The sequence below is a fragment of the Equus asinus genome, chromosome 13 (genome assembly GCF_041296235.1).
Source record: "Equus asinus isolate D_3611 breed Donkey chromosome 13, EquAss-T2T_v2, whole genome shotgun sequence".
NCBI lineage: Eukaryota > Metazoa > Chordata > Mammalia > Perissodactyla > Equidae > Equus > Equus asinus.
This window is the reverse complement of record NC_091802.1, coordinates 4,292,394-4,311,582: the sequence shown is the minus strand read 5'-3', so window position 1 is coordinate 4,311,582 and position 19,189 is coordinate 4,292,394. Positions and strand designations below refer to the sequence as shown.

General features: G+C 42.6%; 1 protein-coding gene and 1 long non-coding RNA gene across 6 annotated transcripts in view; one reads left to right on the top strand and one right to left on the bottom strand.

The window, feature by feature from the left end:
• Positions 1 to 19,189, bottom strand: part of PIGL (phosphatidylinositol glycan anchor biosynthesis class L) — an 84,714-nt gene that overhangs the window by 38,026 nt on the left and 27,499 nt on the right. The window lies entirely within an intron of this gene.
• Positions 8,148 to 14,015, top strand: LOC139039961 (uncharacterized). Its single transcript, XR_011493439.1, has 3 exons — positions 8,148 to 8,260; positions 10,688 to 10,780; positions 13,885 to 14,015. It is a non-coding gene; the product is annotated as an uncharacterized lncRNA (long non-coding RNA).

Sequence of the window (19,189 nt, the reverse complement as noted above, 5' to 3'; positions counted from 1 at the left end):
TCCAGTATGAAACATGAGGGACTCCCATTTTAGAAACACTGCAGCTCTTTAAAGTCAAATGCTGTCACTTTACTTAGTGATCACTTGGTATAACAATCTGAGATGCTGGAATGGGCACTGAAATCAGTGTACTCAGTTACAAAGAACTTATCCAAATGATGCTTACTTTTTTTGGTTTGTTTTAAGATCATCAAAATTAAAATAGCACATTAAAAAAAAATTCTCATAATGAAGTTGTGGCCACGGAGAAACTATCTAAGGATTGCCTCAAGAGTGCAAGAACCCTAGCTTGAAAACGCTTGAGTAGGCACAGGGCAGGACAGACAGGACGAAGATGAGACAGTGCAGTAAAACGGAAGTTGGGACAGAGGTCAAAGGAGAGAGCAGAACAGTCAACAGGAACAACGTTGCCGAGAGGTTGAGGAAGAGGAGTCCTGAGAAAAGGCCGTTGGATTTTCCCCTTTGAGAAACCATTCGTGGCCTCTGAAAGCAGTGTTAGTGAAGTAGGGTAGACAGAAGTTAAATTACAAAAATAGAAGTCAGTGGGTGGTGAGAAAGTGGCACCAATAAGTGATTTCAAGAAGTTTGAGAGTGATAAGAAAGTGCGACAGCGAACGGAAGCCTAAAGGAATGGCAGTTTGGGGAAGAGTGTTTTACAATTTTGAGGATGTGTGAAGATTGAGGCAAAGAAGTCAGTAGAGTAGAGCTGATAAAGAATAAAGCCACCTGAGAGGGCAAAACAACAGAGACAGGACAAAAGGACATATGGGTGATTTGTGGTTGTAAAAGAGGGACACACCAAGTAGGGAGCAAGGGCTACTGGTTTCATCTGGGTTCACTGTTCATACTTCATCAGGGTACTGTGAGGATTAAATGAGATAACACTTGGAAAACACTTAGAATAAAGTTTAGCCTGTGCTAAGTGTCCAATAAATGTTTGTTACTGAGCTGATTCTTGATTGGCAGGTAATTCAGTGTTGAGGAATGAAATGGGCCCAAAGAAGTGGTCAGTCGACTGGAGACCATCCCGTGTGATTAGATCACAAAGGTGAAGGTGAAGAGAGCCAGGCTGTGATGGGTCTTGAATACTCAGCTAGAGTGACTGCACTATTGGCAGGCACAACAGGGGCCTTAAAAGGCTCTGGAGGACTCGGCCTGTGTTTTAGGAAGGCACACTCTGGGGCAGGCTAAATGAGAGAAAAGTCTCTACAGAGGTCTAGATAGGAGGTGATGAGGGCCTGAATTGAGATGGTGGGAATAAAAAGATGGAGATAAATATGAGACATGATGTTAGACTGTACACGACGGAACGTCTGAGTAGAGGAGGAAAGGCTGAGAGGACCCGAGGTTCCTGCCACAGCATCTTCGGGGAGGATGGCTGTGCCAGCAGCACAGATGTGAGAACCAAGGCTGCCCAGAAGAGGGGTGAAGAGAGGACTTTGAAAAAGATCTACAAAGAAAGGGCTAGTGAGGGGAGGAGCCAGCAAGGAGATTGAGGAGGCAGTGGGATGTCGCCTGTCCGACTTGCTCTGGATAGTACACAAACATTTACCGAACACCACCAGCACGCCAAGGACCAGGCTAGGTGCTGGGAACTGAGCTAGATGAGTACAGGGCCTGACAGTTTATAAAAGCAGCTTCCATGAGCAATGTCCTGGTGGCCATCCAAGTTCACGATGAGGCCCATGCAGAATGTATTCCCTCCCTAGGAAGAATTCTAGCAGCTATGAGGAGGGCAGGACAGAGCCCATGGTGAATTTAATGGCTGGCCCGAGAGCAACTCAACTACTGAGGATCTCTGAAGTGTCAAGAATGACCTGTACAGGCATCCTGACACAACCCTGACAGAGCAGGAGGTGAACTATGAGATTAAGCTTTAAGCTAGATCAACGGATTCTGATGGAATTGAAGTGGGATCCCTATACTAATTCAACAGTATTAATAATCACTAACTCTGCAATACTTCAATAAGAGCTTTTGTATAATCGGTGATTTAAAATTTTTACAAAATCTTTTCCCTATTCAATTGCTGAATACAGATTAATATCTCTTCTAAGAGTGGTAAGTCTTGAATGAGAGATTTTGCTCCTCACAGATATCTTTTGAAGCAGGCATTATTTACGATTCCTTGCTGCTAGCCCATGATAGAGCTGAGTCCTATGACCGGCTTGGACAACTTGCTCAGCTTCCTGCAAAGTGCAAACATCAGGATATCTGCAGAAGCTGCATTTTGCATTGACCCTTTCACCAACTTAATGAGCACTCTGGATTCCCTTAATAAGAGTAGTTCTTGCTAAGAGTGGTAGTTTGAGGAAGAATACCTTCCTCCTAAATGGTACTGCTGATTCATGAACCAGAGAATGTAAGAGTTAGAAGGGACTTTAGCAACCATCTAGGTAACCCCATTAGCTTGAGAAAGCACCAGTGTAGGATTCTTTTTTGAAATCAGTGCTGACTTAATATGTTTTGGAGGTAAAATTGTTGGTTCCATTTTCAAGGAATGGGTATTTAGGCTACATAGAAATAGATATTTTTCTTAATAGTATCAACTATCTGGTGAAACAAAACCTAGACCGATTATCATCTCCATTCAGCATTCCATGGTGCCACCTCTTTCCCAAAACTTGGGCTTTCTAAAGTTGTAAAGAACAACAATATGAATTCTTTCTATCTCCTTCTTGCACTCTCTGAGACCCTGGTAATTGGTGGCATGGAGGAGTCTAAGTCAAGGGACCCTCGGTCACTCCCCACACACCCAGAACAAGGGAGGCCTTTCAGGAGACAGTGAGCAGGCAAGGCTGAGGGAAATTTGGGGTATGTGACATTTTCTGGTAACACCTACCTGCAGGCGGTCAGATGGCTTCTGAAGGGCAAATTCTTTTTGAAAAGCAGTGGTGTTCGGATCAGGCCAGTCAACTACTATGACGAGTTACAGTCCTGGCCCACTGATCAACCCCATCTCAGCAGCGCCCCCATGGACACCTGTCCTTCCCTCCTTCCATTCTCTGGGCAATATCAGAATTCCTGAGGATGAGTGTCCAAAGGTTTTCATTGCTCTAGTTCACCTGTGGCTTGCTCACTTACCATACAGAAGAGGTAACAAGGGGCACCACCACCAGGGTAGCCGAGCACCAGCTCTTTCTTCTGCACTAGACCTGGGCCTTCTTTCCCTCTTGTATTGAAAATTCTATCATGGATCCCTTCTTTCTTCCCCCTTCTCCTCCAGCCAATTTTTAAAAAACTCACCAATATCACTATCCAAATCCTTCTACAATTAATATTTCTTAGACATAGGCAAAGAACTAGGCATTAAATACTGCAGCAGAAAATATATGCATCTACCAGGCTAGAGATTTACAAGGAAAATATACAATAAAGAATTCAAATCACTTCAAGATCATTCCCAACTGGGTTGATTCTATTTGCTGTGGTTACTTGAAAGTATAAACAAGGACACATTTGCAGTGCTGGCCAGGACAGAGTCTTAGTTACTATAAACATTCTTTCTGGCATTGTAGATAGCAATATACATGTTCTCAGAGATGGGATGGTATTCATTTATTAACAGCCTCTGGTACCTAGGCTCTGAAATAGAAAAGCAGTTGATGTTCTTTCAGAGCAATTCAAAAATACTTAGACATTTCTTGGGCAAGGTGGAATGCTCCTAGAATTAGCATCTAAAATGTGTCAAAATTTAGCTTGTAGGGGCCGGTCCTGCGGCCGAGTGGTTAAGTTTGCACATTCTGCTTTGGCGGCTCAGAGTTTTGCTGGTTTGAATCCTGGGCACGGACATGGCACCGCTCATCAGGCCATGCTGAGGCGGCGTCCCACATGCCACAACTAGAAGGACCTACAACTACAATATACAACTATGTACTGGGTACCTTATGGGGAGAAGAACAAGAAAAAAATTTAGCTTCTAAAAATGAGTTCAAAATGAACTACTGTTTTGCAGCAATGTTTTCCAACTGCACTCCATAAATCCCTAAAAGTCTGTGGCTAAATTGTCAGGGGTCCAAGAGTTATTAGCAAAATGTATTTGTACTTAGATAACAATCCAAAAAATTTTATGATTATTTCATTGACAAGAAAGTGGATACATTTATGTGATTTTAGCGCTTGTATTCACACGTGTGAGAACACATGAACAGAAAATTAAATTAGGAAGAAAAAAAAAGATTCATACATCTCTCAAGGTGAACAAACTCTGCTCCACAGTATTGTGGGTTGAAAACCCGCCCATGTACTCTAGGCTGTAAAGACTATTCTATCTGTGGCAACTCTCTCCTTCCCGGGCCTTATAGGACCATTAGTTCCTCGTGTGCGGGGTCAACATGGACCCAGGCAGGCACAATTTGGTGAGACCCAACCCAGGAGCAGGTGGGGCCTAGAATTACCAATGTGAAGGCATATTTTAGACTCAGTATCCAAAGGGCTCGCGCTGAATCTTAAGCATCTGTGTACACATCAAGCTCCAGTGTCTCCCTCAACAACTCCTGTGGTTTTCTAGGTCCATGTGCTGGGCTCTGCCTTGATTTGCTTGTCTGTTTTTCTACTGAGAGTGGAGCAGGCCACTCAACAGGACCTCACCAGGGTCTAGTGAGATCACATGTTGCAGCCTACTGACTTGTCCCAGTTTCCTGTCCTAGATGCTGGCTGTGGTCTAGCTCAAAACAAGAAGGTCAACTCAGAATCACCACAGGGCCACTTGCCTGACTTTGACCATCTCCATTAGCTAGAAACTCTTGCTGCAGTGTCTCACCTACCACATTGGGCCTCCTTGTAAATAGATATCAGTTCAGTTCAAACCTGCATTCACCCCATCATCAGGCTCCTATAATCTGATGGCTGACTTGTTGGCCTGTGCTGCTGAGGTCCCTGCACCTCTGGTAGACATATCTGTCGGATATGACAATCTAGAGGGGAGAGAGGTGCAATGGAGACCAAATTTAGGCGTACCTCCTAGGAATAAATTAATAAAATTTATAGAAAATCCTCCCTTGGGAAGAGTAGTAAAATAAAACAGAAATGTAAATGAAAATTTAAAAGTTAGAGATATATGAGAACATGTCAAAAGATAATGCTGAGCTTGAGATTGTCCTAAATGGGTTTCATTGGTCTCTTAGACAAAAGATTTCTTTATTATATGCATCCATCTGGAAGACACAGTCCTTTGATGCTAACAAGCCTAATCTTACGACTTACAGGGAGGCCCTAAACACTGACAGAATTAGCATTTAAAACGTGTCAAGGGGCTGGCCCAGGGCATAATGGTTCAATTCATGTGCTCTGCTTTGGCGGCCCAGGGTTCGCAGGTTTGGATCCTGGGCACAGACCTACACACTGCTCATCAAGCCATGCTATGGCACCATACCACATAAAAATTAGAGGAAGACTGACATAGATGTTAGCTCAGCAACACTCTTCCTCAAGCAAAAAGGGGAAGGGGCCGGCCTGGTGGTGCAGTGGTTAAGGTCGCACATTCCGCTTCTCAGCAGCCTGGGGTTCGCCGGTTTGGATCCCGGGTGTGGACATGGCACTGCTTGGCACGCCATGCTGTGGTAGGTGTCCCACACATAAAGCAGAGGAAGATGGGCACGGATGTTAGCTCAGAGCCAGGCTTCCTCAGCAAAAAGAGGAGGACTGGCAGTAGTTAGCTCAGGGCTAATCTTGCTCAAAAAAAAAGGGGAAGGTTGGCAACAGATGTTATCTCAGGGCCAATCTTCCTCACCAAAAAAGAATAATAATAATTAAATAAACAAAGCTTAAAAAATAAAACAAAACGTGTCAAAATCTAGCTGGTAAAAACAAGTTTAAAGTGAACTGTTGGGGCCAGCCCAGTGGCGCAGCAGTGAAGTTTGCACATTCTGCTTCTCGGCGGCCTGGGGTTCCCCGGTTCAGATCCTGGGTGCGGACATGGCACCGCTTGGCAAAAGCCATGCTGTGGTAGGCATCCCACGTATAAAGTAGAGGAAGATGGGCACGGATGTTAGCTCAGGGCCAGTCTTCCTCAGCAAAAAGAGGAGGATTGGCAGTACTTAGCTCAGAGCTAATCTTCCCCCCTAAAAAAGAAAAAAAGTGAACTGTTGCTCTGCGGCAAGGTTTTCCAGCTGAGGTCTTCAAGAGGACTCTAGCCTTCCTCTTTTCTTGGCTTCACGTCTGAACTGCTTGTCCTGACCCATTTCTTACACCATGTTCTAACCTCCTCACATCTGGCCTCATTCTTGATCTCCCATTTCTGGCCTTGCCCTGACTTTCATACTTGAATCCTGACTCTCTCTTTCTGGCAATAACCTTGGTTCTCAACTGAGGAGGACTTGGGTTCTTTATTTGTGACAGGCTGCTTTGGAACACTTTAGGTAAACACTTTTCCTGATTAAGCCCAGCCTAGAAGCCCTGATGACCTAGGGCTTTGATCCATGCCCAGTGAGAACCAAGGTCATTGATGGAGGCCATCACTCTGCTACTGAGAATATGAGCCTCTTCACTAGCGGGGGAACCTAGAGACACTGCCGTCACCCAGAAACCCTGGTCACGGTTCTGACACCTTTGTCCCAACAAGTTTCCAATGGCTCAGTTTAGCAGTATGGTAATGGGGTAAATTCAGACCTTCAAAAAATATTTTTTTCCCCTTTAGGCAGAGTGACATTTTTGGTGCCCAGTCTGACAGGGATGGTGGAAAGATGAGGCTTTTAGTGGAGGTGATGTATATACTTAGTCACTAAATCCACACATCTGGGAGCCCTTCTGGCCTCCCCTCTGCCTTATCTTGGACAGCCAGTTGGTCACCAAGGCCCAGAAATGCCACCTCTGCAACAGCACAAGAAAGCATCTCTTTTTCTCTGTCTCCTCTGCCACTGCTGTATCTCTGACTGTCACATTTTTCACCTGCTTATGCTAACTGGTCCCAAATCTGGACCCCTTCCTCCAGGCTGCTCTCTATAATGTTGTCAGAGAGAGCTTTCTAAAATGCAAATCAGACTAAGTCATTGCCCAGTTTAATATATTTCAAAGCTTATTATAGTTTTAAGGACTTTTTGAAATTTCTTAACCTTAACCTAACACATAATCTTTGAGATCTGCATCTACCTAGCTACCACACTTCATCTTCTATCACATTCCCTCAGGCATGTTGTATTCCATCTATCTGGAAGAACACACTGTGTATGGAATGAATGTGGCTAATTCCTAATTGTCCTTCAAGACTCAGATCACAGGTGTCCTGCCTATGGAATCTTTCCTGACTCTTGCATCAGAGTCCATGGCACCCTTTGGGGGCTAGCCTTTGGATCAGCCCTTCTGTGCTGCCCTCACATCATTAGTTGGTTTGTTGGCCTTCTCTATCAGACTGTAAGCACCCTGAGGGCAAGAAGTTGACTTTCATTTTGTATTCCTAGGACCTAGCATTTGAAATATAGGATATGTTCAAAAAGTGAATGCTAAATGAAGGCTAAATTAATAAACAAATTTCAGAATTAATAAACAAACAAACTGAAACCCAAGAGCCTCTCATGAGCTCTTGAGACCTCGTTTCCTCCAGACTTCCATGTGAATCTTGACTGGACTAGTGTTTTGTAAGTAGCCCCACTCACAAGTACAGAACGTGCATCAAACACCTAGAACATAGGCTTAGGGAGAGTACAGAAAATGTGAAAAGGACTTGAGATAAAACCTGTGGCATTTAAGGACCAGGAAGATGAAACAGAGTGGCTGAAGATGACTGACACAAAGTGGTCAGGGAAGTAAGGGGGTAGGCAGACAGTTAGGGCTGAATACTGTTAGTGAAGCCAAAAGTAGTTTCCAGAGGTGGGCGGAGTGATCAACATTCACCAAAGCTGCTGAGAGGGCAAATAAGATTGGGACTGAAAAGTACCCCAGGGGCTGGCCTGGTGGCATAGCAGTTAAGTTTGCATGCTCTGCTTCGGCAGCCTAGGGTTTGCTGGTTCGGATCCCGGGCGCAGACTTACACACCACCTATCAAGCCATGTTGTAGCAGGTGTCCGACACATAAAGTAGAGGAAGATGGGTATGGATGTTAGATCAGGGCCAATCTTCCTCAGCAAAAAGAGGAGGATTGGCGGCAGATGTTAGCTCAGGGCTAATCTTCCTAAAAAAAAAAAACGTATCCCACTGATTTCACAATTAGGAAATCACCAGTGACTCTGGCAATGAGGAATTTCAATGACAGAAGGAACAGGGATGATGGTGAACCGGATTTTACTGCATTGGGAAATGAATAAAAGATGAGGATGTGCAGATGGTGAGTATAACGAACACTTGATTATGAAGGAAGAGAGAGAAGTAGGTCAGTAATGGGATGGGGGAGAGTGCAGTGGAGTTATTTTGTTTATTTGTTTGAATGATGAGAGAATCTCGAACAAACAGATATGGAAAGAAGCCAAAACAATGAAATAAGAACAGATAGAGGCAAATGAAAATTTCCACTAAAGCATGTTATGGGTAACAAATTATGTGGCATAGGTCAGGATTACTGACGAAATGTCAGTAATGAGGCTGTCAATAACATGTCTAGGTGCAGTCTCGGCAGCTAGTTCTAGGCAAAAGATTGTTGGTAAGTATCTTCTCTAAATTCTGGAATTTGTTTCATAGGTAAGGTAATGGAGTAAGCAGCAATTTGATATTCATAACCTGTTTCAGCCTAGGGATAAAAGACAGGAGGAGAAAAGCTGACTCACAGTAGGGAAGCAGTGAAATCGACTTTCACAAATGAGATGAGAGGGAACGGCATTTGGGGTTAGAGTTGCCAACACTGGATGCCAGCTAAAATTTGAATTACAGATAAACAATGAATAATATTTCACTATAATTTGTCCCATGTGATATTTGGGACATATTTACATTAAAAAACTATGTTTATCTAAAATTGAAATTTAACTGGGCCTCTTGTACTTTACCTGGCAAGCCTGTGTAGGGTACGTATCTTTCTGCAGGCAATTATTCTATTTATTGAATCACAAAATGTTAATTGTGAAAAAACCCTTAGACCCTTATTTTATTAAGAGAAGAACATGGATCAGAGCATGGGTATGCCTGCCTACTGTCACCTTGCTAGTTAGGAGGTGGAGCTGGGGTCAGATGATACAGCCCCCCAGGCTGTCACAGAAGAGAAATTCCCAATTCTATTTCTAAATCTAGCTCCAGGAGACATCACGAAATTCTCTAAAATGTGTTATAATCAAACTATTTTTCATATACTTTATTTAAAAGGAATATGATATATATTCTATGACTTCTTCAGGAGCTATTGAAGAAAAGGTGTGCTGTTAAATTGAGCAATCACATAACATATCCCAATTACAAAAAGGCTGAGAAATAAGTTTCCACCGGATGGCAGTCCAAGGGAGAGGTTATGTCTACTTTTTTTTTGGTGAGGAAGATTGGCCCTGGACTGACATCTGCACCAATCTTCCTCTATTTTGTATGTGGGATGCTGCCACAGCATGGCTTGATGAGTGGTGTGTAGGTCCATACGTGGGATCCGAACCTACAAACCCCAGGCTGCCGAAGTAGAGTGTGCAAACTTAACCACGCCACCAGATTGGCCCCGTATGTCTACTTGTTTTTATTGGTAATAGCTAGCATGTTTCCAGGTGGGTGACTGATAATCATCTAATGAAACAATGCCACAAAAATTCATTTCAGCTCTGTCCAATAATTTGAAACTAACTGTGGGATCAGAGGATCAGTCCAGGAGAACAACACAGGCAGAATGATGAACACTATAGTAGGGATTAAATATGTTGTTGTGGGAAGATGGAGAGTGATGGCAAGGCTGGCATCTGCTTATAATTTTTTTCCACATATTTCTATTACTTTATTATTTATTTTTATTGAAGTATAATTGGCATACACGATTATAATCTTAAGAGTATAGGGGCCGGCCCTGTGGCCAAGTGGTTGGGTTCATGCCCTCCACTTTGGCAGCCCAGGGTTTCGCCGGTTTGGATCCTGGGTGCGGACATGGCATGGCTCATCAGGCCACGCTGGGGCAGCGTCCCATATGTCACAACTGGAAGGACCCACAACTAAAAATGTACAACTATGTACCGGGGGGGGCTTTGGGGAGAAAAAGGAAAAAAAAAAATAGTGCTGAGGAAGACTGTCAGGACACGGATTCAGCTCTGTGACTTTGTAAAGACTCATGAATGAAATGCAAGATTATGAAGATAATCTTGGTTGAGTACTTTAGAGATGCAGTGACTCATTTTGAAAACAAATCCTTGGCTTACTCGGCCTAACCAGATAGCTCAGGGGCCTGGATGAGCAAAGTAAATGCTTTGGCAATGCTCAGAACACCCCTCCCCTCCATAGCCCACTCTCACCTGATCTCAACTCCCTAGATTTTATCTCCTAGCTCTGCCCCTCCAGCTCTTCCTGACTCCTTGGAGCACTAGGAGCTTGGATTCCTGCCTGTTTCTTGCTCTGTGAGTGCCTCTGGCGCAGGCATCAGAAAGCCTGACTTCTGCTCCTAAAGAATGCTATACCAGCCCTACCTGGAGGCAGAGGGATTAAAAATGCCCACATTGTCATCTAACGCTCCCTTGTCGTAGCTACACTCTACAGGTACTTCTTCAGGTGGCTTACTAAGAGTAGTGAGAGACATTTTGATTCTTCTTCAGTTCAGCCAGAACCAATGAAAGATGTGTCTCTATGCCTTACCTTATAGATGAAAGCCTTTCCTCGGAAAAATCGTGATTTCCAAAGTTAAGGAAGACACTGGATTGGAGAGTGAGAAGGAGAAGGGGATGACAGAGAAAAAGTAAGTCTGCACCATTGCTTTGTGAAAAAAGAACTTCACTCTCACCTGTTAGGCAGGAGGACGCTGAGATGGGGTGAGGACCCGTATCCAAGAAGACACATCTAAAGACCAAGAATCAAGAACTGCTAGTTGCTTCTGTGGTCTTACAAGAAGTAATTGAGGTCAGAGCTAAGGCTATATTGTCTTGTACACTGAGTAGGGGGATGGCATACTTTGGGCTACATACAGGGGTTTCCCCCAAGAATGCCAAACGACTAGAGATTCCAATAACTTCATCTTCACTCTCACAGTCCTTTCTGCCCTTGCTTTCCTATCAGAGAGCTTGCCCCTATGCCTGTACTCCTAAGTAAAAAAAGCAAATAATCCCACCCTCCCGGCCTACCTGACCCAAGCTTGTCCACTTAATTCTCTCATGCAGGAATTTGGAGTTGCAACTCAGGGACTCCAGCTCGGAGGCTCTCAAACATTATTGTACCTTAGAAGCACCTGGGGAGTGTGTAAGAAATGCAGATTCCTCATCCCTCACCCCATTAGATTGAAGAGGATTACAGTAGAGTTTAGGTCCCTGTGTTTTAACAAATACCCCAGGTAAATGGCTTGCAAGAGAGAGAAAGCTTCATTTCACACCACTGTCTCACACTATGCCTGGACTGCCACTCTCCCAGTATCCACACCATGCGGTGTGGGGCCTCTGATACTTTCGGGTTTTCTGTCCGTGCTCTTCTGCTACTTCTCCGTCAGCCTAGCTTTTACTGCTTCGTGACTCAGCTCAGGTCATATAGAACAGTCATCATCTTTAGGAAGACCTGCCCCAAATCCCAGGTTAGGCAACGTCTCTCTCCTTTGAGATCTTTCTCTGCACTTCCCCTTGTGCTCTAGGGCTGCTCTTACCACGGCATGATGAAAATATATGCCTTCCTCTCCTCACTAGCCCGGGAGCTCCTTGAGGGGTGAGTCTGTTTTGGTTACCAATCTGGCGCCTGCTCTCAGCACAGGGCTGCTGTAGAGTTGGGCAAAGCAGAACCTGCGTCCACCAGTAGAGCCTGGGACACCTTCTTGACTACGGTTAGTCTTGCACAAGCCTTCTAGTGACCCAGGTTGCACCCCCTGGGTGGCTCTCACTGAAGATATTGAGTCTGAATTTGGTGGTCAGAGAAAGACTAACATCCAAATTAGAAACCACAAATTCAGGTTCATTCCTAAGACCTAAAGGCCAAAGAACTACTGCCACGTGACTAGTTCCAAAAATAGTTCAAAGATCTAGGACATTCATGAACTTAGTTCCTACCACCCTCTTAAAAAAAAAAAAGAAAGAAAAGAAAAAAGGAAGGGACTAATATTCATTGAATGGCTAGACTTGCCGGTCACTACACGAGGCACTTCCAGTTCTTGATTTAGTTAACCTAACAGAACCATGAGGGAGTACCACCCCCGATTTGTAGTTACAAAGCCATGAATTCCAACACATAGCAGTTAGTTGCCCAACACTCCTTGGCACAATAAATGAAGTAATGGAAGATCCTCAGGTCTTATCCTAGAGATGAACAATGTCATGTAGAACAGCACTGAGAGTTTTCTGGAAAGAGACATACAGCCAGACTCTAACTAAACCACCTGGAGACTCTTTATCTGGTGTATTTTCCAGATATGCCTAATCACTTCTCTTCAGGACAAGAAGAGCCCGCTCTGAGTGAAGGGTCCTCCAGTTCCCATTCCTCAGGGTGCGTACCGAGGAGAAGGTGCCCAGGGTGGGATGATTCCAACAGGACTGTCAGGACTTTTGTTCTTCCTAAAGTGTAGGGTCTGTGATTTTCTTCAGGGGAGAAATCCTGAGATCCCAAGCCCAGAAAATCTCCTTTACTTGCTTGACTTGTTGAGCCCCGGATGTTTCTAAGAATGTTTTCTTTATTCTTGATCCTGTTTAGCTCATGGGGACTAAAACACAACTGTGGGCAGTCTAGAACACCTGCAAAGTCACCTCATTAACATCTGAGGGATCCTCCAGCCCTAAATCACATCCAAATCACCTCATGCCCAGAGGAACTTGCTCACTACATGCCCTTCTGCATCACCCCTGGCCCATTTATGAATACGATCTAATTAGCACCCTTAAGGTAACCCTTAGTAGTCTTACCACACACCCCTAAGGTAAGGCTGTTCCCTTTATTCCTAGGTGTTCTCCAAAATTCCCTCTCTGTTACCTCATAATGACACAGTGTCACTTCCCCTCTCATACGGGAAAGAATAAAGAATACCACGACTGTGCAGCCGGTTGGCTGATTCCTTATAAAGGCCCTTATCTTCTTAAAAGGACTATCTCAGAAGTATAATATAAATTCATCTGAAACAATATAAAACTATATTTGTTTGTTCACATTGTCATGTGAAAGCGACTAAACAGATTTTCAACAATCTTGGAAAGCGTGCTTAGGATGACTGTTTTGACTTAAAATGGAGGTTATGTGGCATAACCAAAATTCCTTTTGAGAGCATTCCAGTGAGACGTCTCAAACAGATCGGAAGTTATCTTTCAGAACAGCTGATCTGCCTTGGATATTAAGACAGTGGTCAGAAAAATGAAGAGTGGCTCTAAATAGGAGCCCTAAGATGAACATCCCCAGAAGTAGAAGCCCCCAGTGCACGTGCTAATATAGAATTGAAAAGGTTCTTACTCTATGTGCTTGTTGCTCCAGAGTGAGCAGCAGCGGGCACTGATTTATTTAATGATGGTTAATCATTCTTCTAGCAAGGCCAGGACACACTTTTATTAGTTAAACAAATTATGATACAGGTATCCCATGGAATAGGATGCAATATTAAAAGAAGAACTATATTTGTGTTTGTAGGTCAATAAAAATTTGTAAAATACTGAAGGTATAGAAGTTTACACATCGAATATTTAACAATGGATTTCTCTGAGAGAAGAAGATGGAGGAAGAATGCAGATAGACATTCATTTTTTCATTTGATATATTTTTGTACTGTTTGTTTTTACAATGAGCATATACTATCATTTTAATAACAGCTTTATTGAGATATAATTCACATACTATACAATTCACTCAAAGTATAGAATTCAATGTTTTGGGTTTCTTTTTTTTTAGGACATTCACAGAGTTGTGCAACCATCACTGCTATCAATTTTAGAACATTTTCATCACCTCAAAAATAAACCCGATTATGAAGTTACTCCCCATTTCCCTCTGCTCCAAGCCCCTGGCAACCACTAACCTACTTTTTGTCTCTATGGATTTGCCCATTCTAGATATTTCAGATAAATGGAATCATACAATACGTGGCTTTTTGTATCTGGTTTCTTTCATTTAGCATAATGTTTTCTAGGTTCATCCATGCTGTAGCGTGCATTAGTGCTTCGTTCCTTTTTGTGGTTGACTAATATTCCACTGCATGGATATACCACAGTTTGTTTATACATTCACCAGCTGATGGACATTTGGGTTGTTTCTACCTTTTGGCTATTGTGAATAGTGCTGCTATGAATGTTCATGTGCACGTTTTTGTTTGAATATCTGTTTTCAGTTCTTTTAGTCATTTATGCTGGAGTAGAATTGCTGAGTAATGGTAATTCTATGTTTAGTTTTTTTTTTTGATGAGGAAGATTTGCTCTGAGCTAATATCTGTTGCTAATCTTCCTCTTTTTGCTTGAGGAAGATTTTCCCTGAGGTAACAGCTGTGCCAATCTTCCTCTATTTCGTATGTGGGTCGCTGCTGACAAGTGGCTGCCAATGAGTGGTGTAGGTCCACACCTGGTGTAGGAACCAAACCCAGGGTGCCAAAGTAGAGCCTGCCCAACTTAACCATTAGGCCACAGGGCCAGCCCCCTGTGCTTAGTTTTTTGAGGAACTTCAAAACTGTTTTCCACAGTGACTGCACCATTTTGCATTACCACCAGCAGTGTCTAAGGATTCCAATTTCTCTGTACCCTTGCCTACACTTGGCATTTCCCTCTTTATTTCATTTTTAAAAATATGGTAAACCTAGTGGGTATAAAGTAGTATCTCACAGTGGTTTTGATTCCATTCCTGTACTGATTAATGATGTTGAACATCTTTTCCTGAGCTTATTGGCCATTTGTAGATCTTTTTTTTTTTTTTTTTAAAGATTTTATTTTTTCCTTTTTTCTCCCCAAAGCCCGCCAGTACATAGTTGTATATTCTTCGTTGTGGGTCCTTCTAGTTGTGGCATGTGGGACGCTGCCTCAGCGTGGTTTGATGAGCAGTGCCATGTCTGCACCCAGGATTCGAACCAACGAAACACTGGGCTGCCTGCAGCGGAGCGCGCGAACTTAACCACTCAGCCACGGGGCCAGCCCCTGTAGATCTTCTTTAGAGAAATGTCTACTCAAACTTTTGCCCATCTTTGAATTGGGTTCTTTGTCTTTTTGTTGTTGAGTGTATGAGTTCTTTATATATTATTTTATATGCAATACTATATATAATATGTAGTTTATAATATATTACATATATCTATGTCTATCTATATCTATATATATCTGGATATTAATCCCTTATCAGATTTATGATTTGCAAATATTTTCTCCCATTCTGTGAGTTGTCTTTTCACTCTGTGGATAGTGTTTTTTGATGCACAATGGTTTTTAATTTTGATGAAGTCCAATGAGTCTATTTTTGCCTTTGTTGCTTTTGGTGTCACATCTAAGAAGGCTTTGCCGACCCTAAGCTCATGAAGATTTACTCCTATATTTTCTTTTAAGAGTTTTATAGTTTTAGCTCTTATATTTAGGTCTTTTTGAGATAATTTTTGTGTATATTGTGAGGAAGGGGTCCAACTTTGTTCTTTTGCATGTGGATATCCAGTTGTCCTAGTACCATTTGTTGAAAAGAGTATTCTTTCCCCATTGAATTGCCTTGGCACCACTGCTGAAAATCAATTGACTATGTATGTGAGGGTAGTGTGTGTTATTTAAAAAAAAAAGAAAAAGAAAAAGAACCCCCCTCACCCCCAAAATAAAGCCTATAAATTCTTCCACTGCAGAAACTGGCTAGTTAAGCTGTAGCTCAGCCTTGAGGAACTAGGTCTATCTAACCATGACAGTTTTACCAAACTAGCAGATGAAGCACCACATCATCTTAAACTGCAACACACACAGGCAGCCGCAATGGTTCTTATCCCAAGGGCTCTCTGGAACATCCCACAAATGACTAACAATTATTTCTTGGAACTTGGTGCTATGGAGAAATAATCTGAAAGACTGACCCAGTAACCTTCCTTCTGGACACTAACATTATTTGTCTATAAGACTTGCATTTTAGGGAAATAATTGCCACATATCCAAAGTTTTTGGTTCCTAGTACAATTTTTGTAGATGCTATAGACTGAATATTTGTGTCCTCTCAAAATTCATATGTTGCAACCTATTCCCTCAATGTGATGGTATTCGGTGGTGGGGCCTTTGGGAGGTGATTAGGGTGTGAGGGAAGAACCCCCATGAATGGGATTAGCGCCCTCGTAAAAGAGACCCCAGAGAGTTCCCTTGCCCTTCTCATGTGAGGACACAGCAAGGAGATAGCTATCTAGGAACCAGTAAGCGGGCCCTCACCAGACGCCAAATCTGCCAACACCTTGATCTTGGATTTTTCAGCCTCTGGTACTGTGAGAAATAAATTTCTCTTGTTTATAAGCCACCCAGTTTGTGGTATTTTTGTGATAGCAGCCCAAATGGACTATGACAGTAGAGGTAAGGGTGAGCTGGCTACACTTATTTTGGTTAATAAAAGAAGGTCTACTTGTGAGTTTCTTTACATCCCTATTCAGCTGTCTGATGAGAGGCTCCATATTCTACTGTGGGTGTCATAAAATTTAAAAGTGCTTAATAAAATGGAAAGCAGTTAAAAATATCAGATATATTGTTGGGTTAAGCACGTGAATCTCCATTTATAGAAGATCAATCATATCTAAACATGTCCTGCTCTATTCCTGAGGAAGATTTAGGAGCTTAGGTAAAGTCACCATCTCATTCAATCATTTTATATATAAGAAAAAAGAAGCCCAGAGAAGGGAAATTATTTGCTAAAGAACACACAGCTGGTTTGTAGCAGAGCTACAACCCGAACCTACATTTCATGACTCCTGGACCAGAGCTCTTTCCATGATACTGTACTTTCCTCATTTTCTTTTCTATGCTCTTGATTTCCCCATATTCATCCTTTTTTCAATTGCCAGTAGTAATCTGTCTAAAATGGAAATATGGACTTATAGTGCTAATGACATTTTCACTTCACTCTCCTCCCTCAAACTCCACTGCAAACAACAACAAAAGAAATAAAAGTTATAAACCATCAACTTTGATGAAGCAAGAACACCACCATATCAGAAAACCGCAAAATATGAAACATACCTGCTTAATACTGTGAAATCTGCCCCAGAAAGAAGGGGCATGCAGTTGGCCAGCAAATTCTGTACCTTGTCCTTTCAACAGGATCTGAAAGTCCCTCAGAATCAAGCCTCACCATCCTCGGAAGCATCTAGAGAGCTTTGATTAGCACCATGAGAACTGGAGATAACATAGTCAAGGAGAAACATACTTTGAAGGAAAATCATGTTGATAAGTTATTTCTAGTGCTTAAATTAAGCCTCCTTGCCCCAGAAGACTACCAAGAAGTGAAAAAGAGGATATACCAAAAATATAGGTGCTTCCATGGTAAAGGAAACACAAGACTTGATAAGTTACTGTTGAAGACAACAAGATTCAGCAGAAGCTTCAGGTGGTCCCTGCTCAGTACCCGCCCCTTCCTCTGCTCCTCTAAAATTGCTCTTCAGTAGGTAGCTGTTTCCACTCAAACATGTGAAATAACCCAAAAAGAACCACAAGGACATCCCTCTATACATGTCAACCCCTAAAACAAAAGAAAGAAGGAAAGAGAAAAGAATATAAGCAAAAAGCAGATGAAAAGCCTATATAATTTCAAAATATCTTCTAGGGTCTCAAAGAATTATCAACAGGTTGATATTTAAAAAAAAAAAAAGAGGAAGAAGGGCTTAAGGAAGAGATTTAAGGGTTTCAAGAAAAGATCTTTTTTTTGAGGCAGATTAGCCCTGAGCTAAGTACTGCCAATCCTCCTCTTTTTGCTGAGGAAGACTGGCCCTGAGCTAACTTCCACGCCCATCTTCCTCTACTTTATATGTGGGACGCCTACCACAGCATGGCTTTTGCCAAGTGTTGCCATGTCTGCACCCGGGATCTGAACGGGCAAACCCCAGGCCGCCGAGAAGTGGAACATGCACACTTAACCGCTACGCCACCGGGCTGGCCCCAGATTTTTTTTTTTAAGATTGGCATCCAAGCTAACAACTGTTGCCAATCCTTTTTTTTTTCGCTTTTTCTCTCCAAATCCCCCCCCAGTACATAGTTATATATTTTACTTGTGGGTCCTTCCAGCTGTGGCATATGGGATGCCACCTCAGCATAGCCTAATGAGCGGTGCCATGTCTGTGCCCAGGATCCAAACTGGTGAAACCCTGCATCGCTGAAGCAGAGCACGTGAACTTAACCACTCGGCCACAGGGCTGGTGCCTCAAGAAGAGATTTTTGTGAAACAGAAATGCAAGTTGGTGTAGCTTGGCAAATAGCCAAAGAAAAAATAAAGATACAACTATTCAAAGTAAAGTGAGAGATGATGGAAATGTTCAAAAAATCTCAAAATTGAAAAGAACATTGTTATAGTATAGGTCATCGACAAGATGATAGTTATGCAAGACAAAGAAGATCCAACATACAGATAATTAGTGTTTCTGAAGAAAAGGAGAAAGCAAACGGAACAGAAAGATAAAATGGAATCTACAGATTGAAAGACCTACCATGTCCTAGGAAAAATTGATTTAGCACAATCAACACCAAAGCATAACACAGTGAAGTTCTGGAACTTCAAGGATAAAGAAAATCACTTGGTATCCAGGCAGAAAAAAAGTTCTACAAGAGGAAAAAAATCAGGTTGGTATCAGACATTTCCACAACAACATTTATTACCAGAAGACAGTGAAGCAATGTCTACAGAGGAAAAAGAAGTATAACCCGATAATTTTGTAACCACTCAAGATGTCCATTAAATATAAAGATAACAAATAGATATTCTTTTTTTTGTATTGTTTTTGTTTTTTTTTTGAGGAGGATTAGCCCTGAGCTAACTGCTGCCAATCCTCCTCTTTTCGCTGAGGAAGACCAGCCCTCAGCTAACGTCTGTGTCCATCTTCCTCTACTTTATATGTGGGATGCCTACCACAGCATGGCGTGCCAAGCGGTGCCATGTCTGCACCCAGGATCCAAACTGGTGAACCCTGGGCCCCTGAAGCGGAACGTGTGCACTTAACCGCTGCGCCACCGGGCCTTTCCCAAGATATTCTTAAACATATAAAAATATAGCATCTATG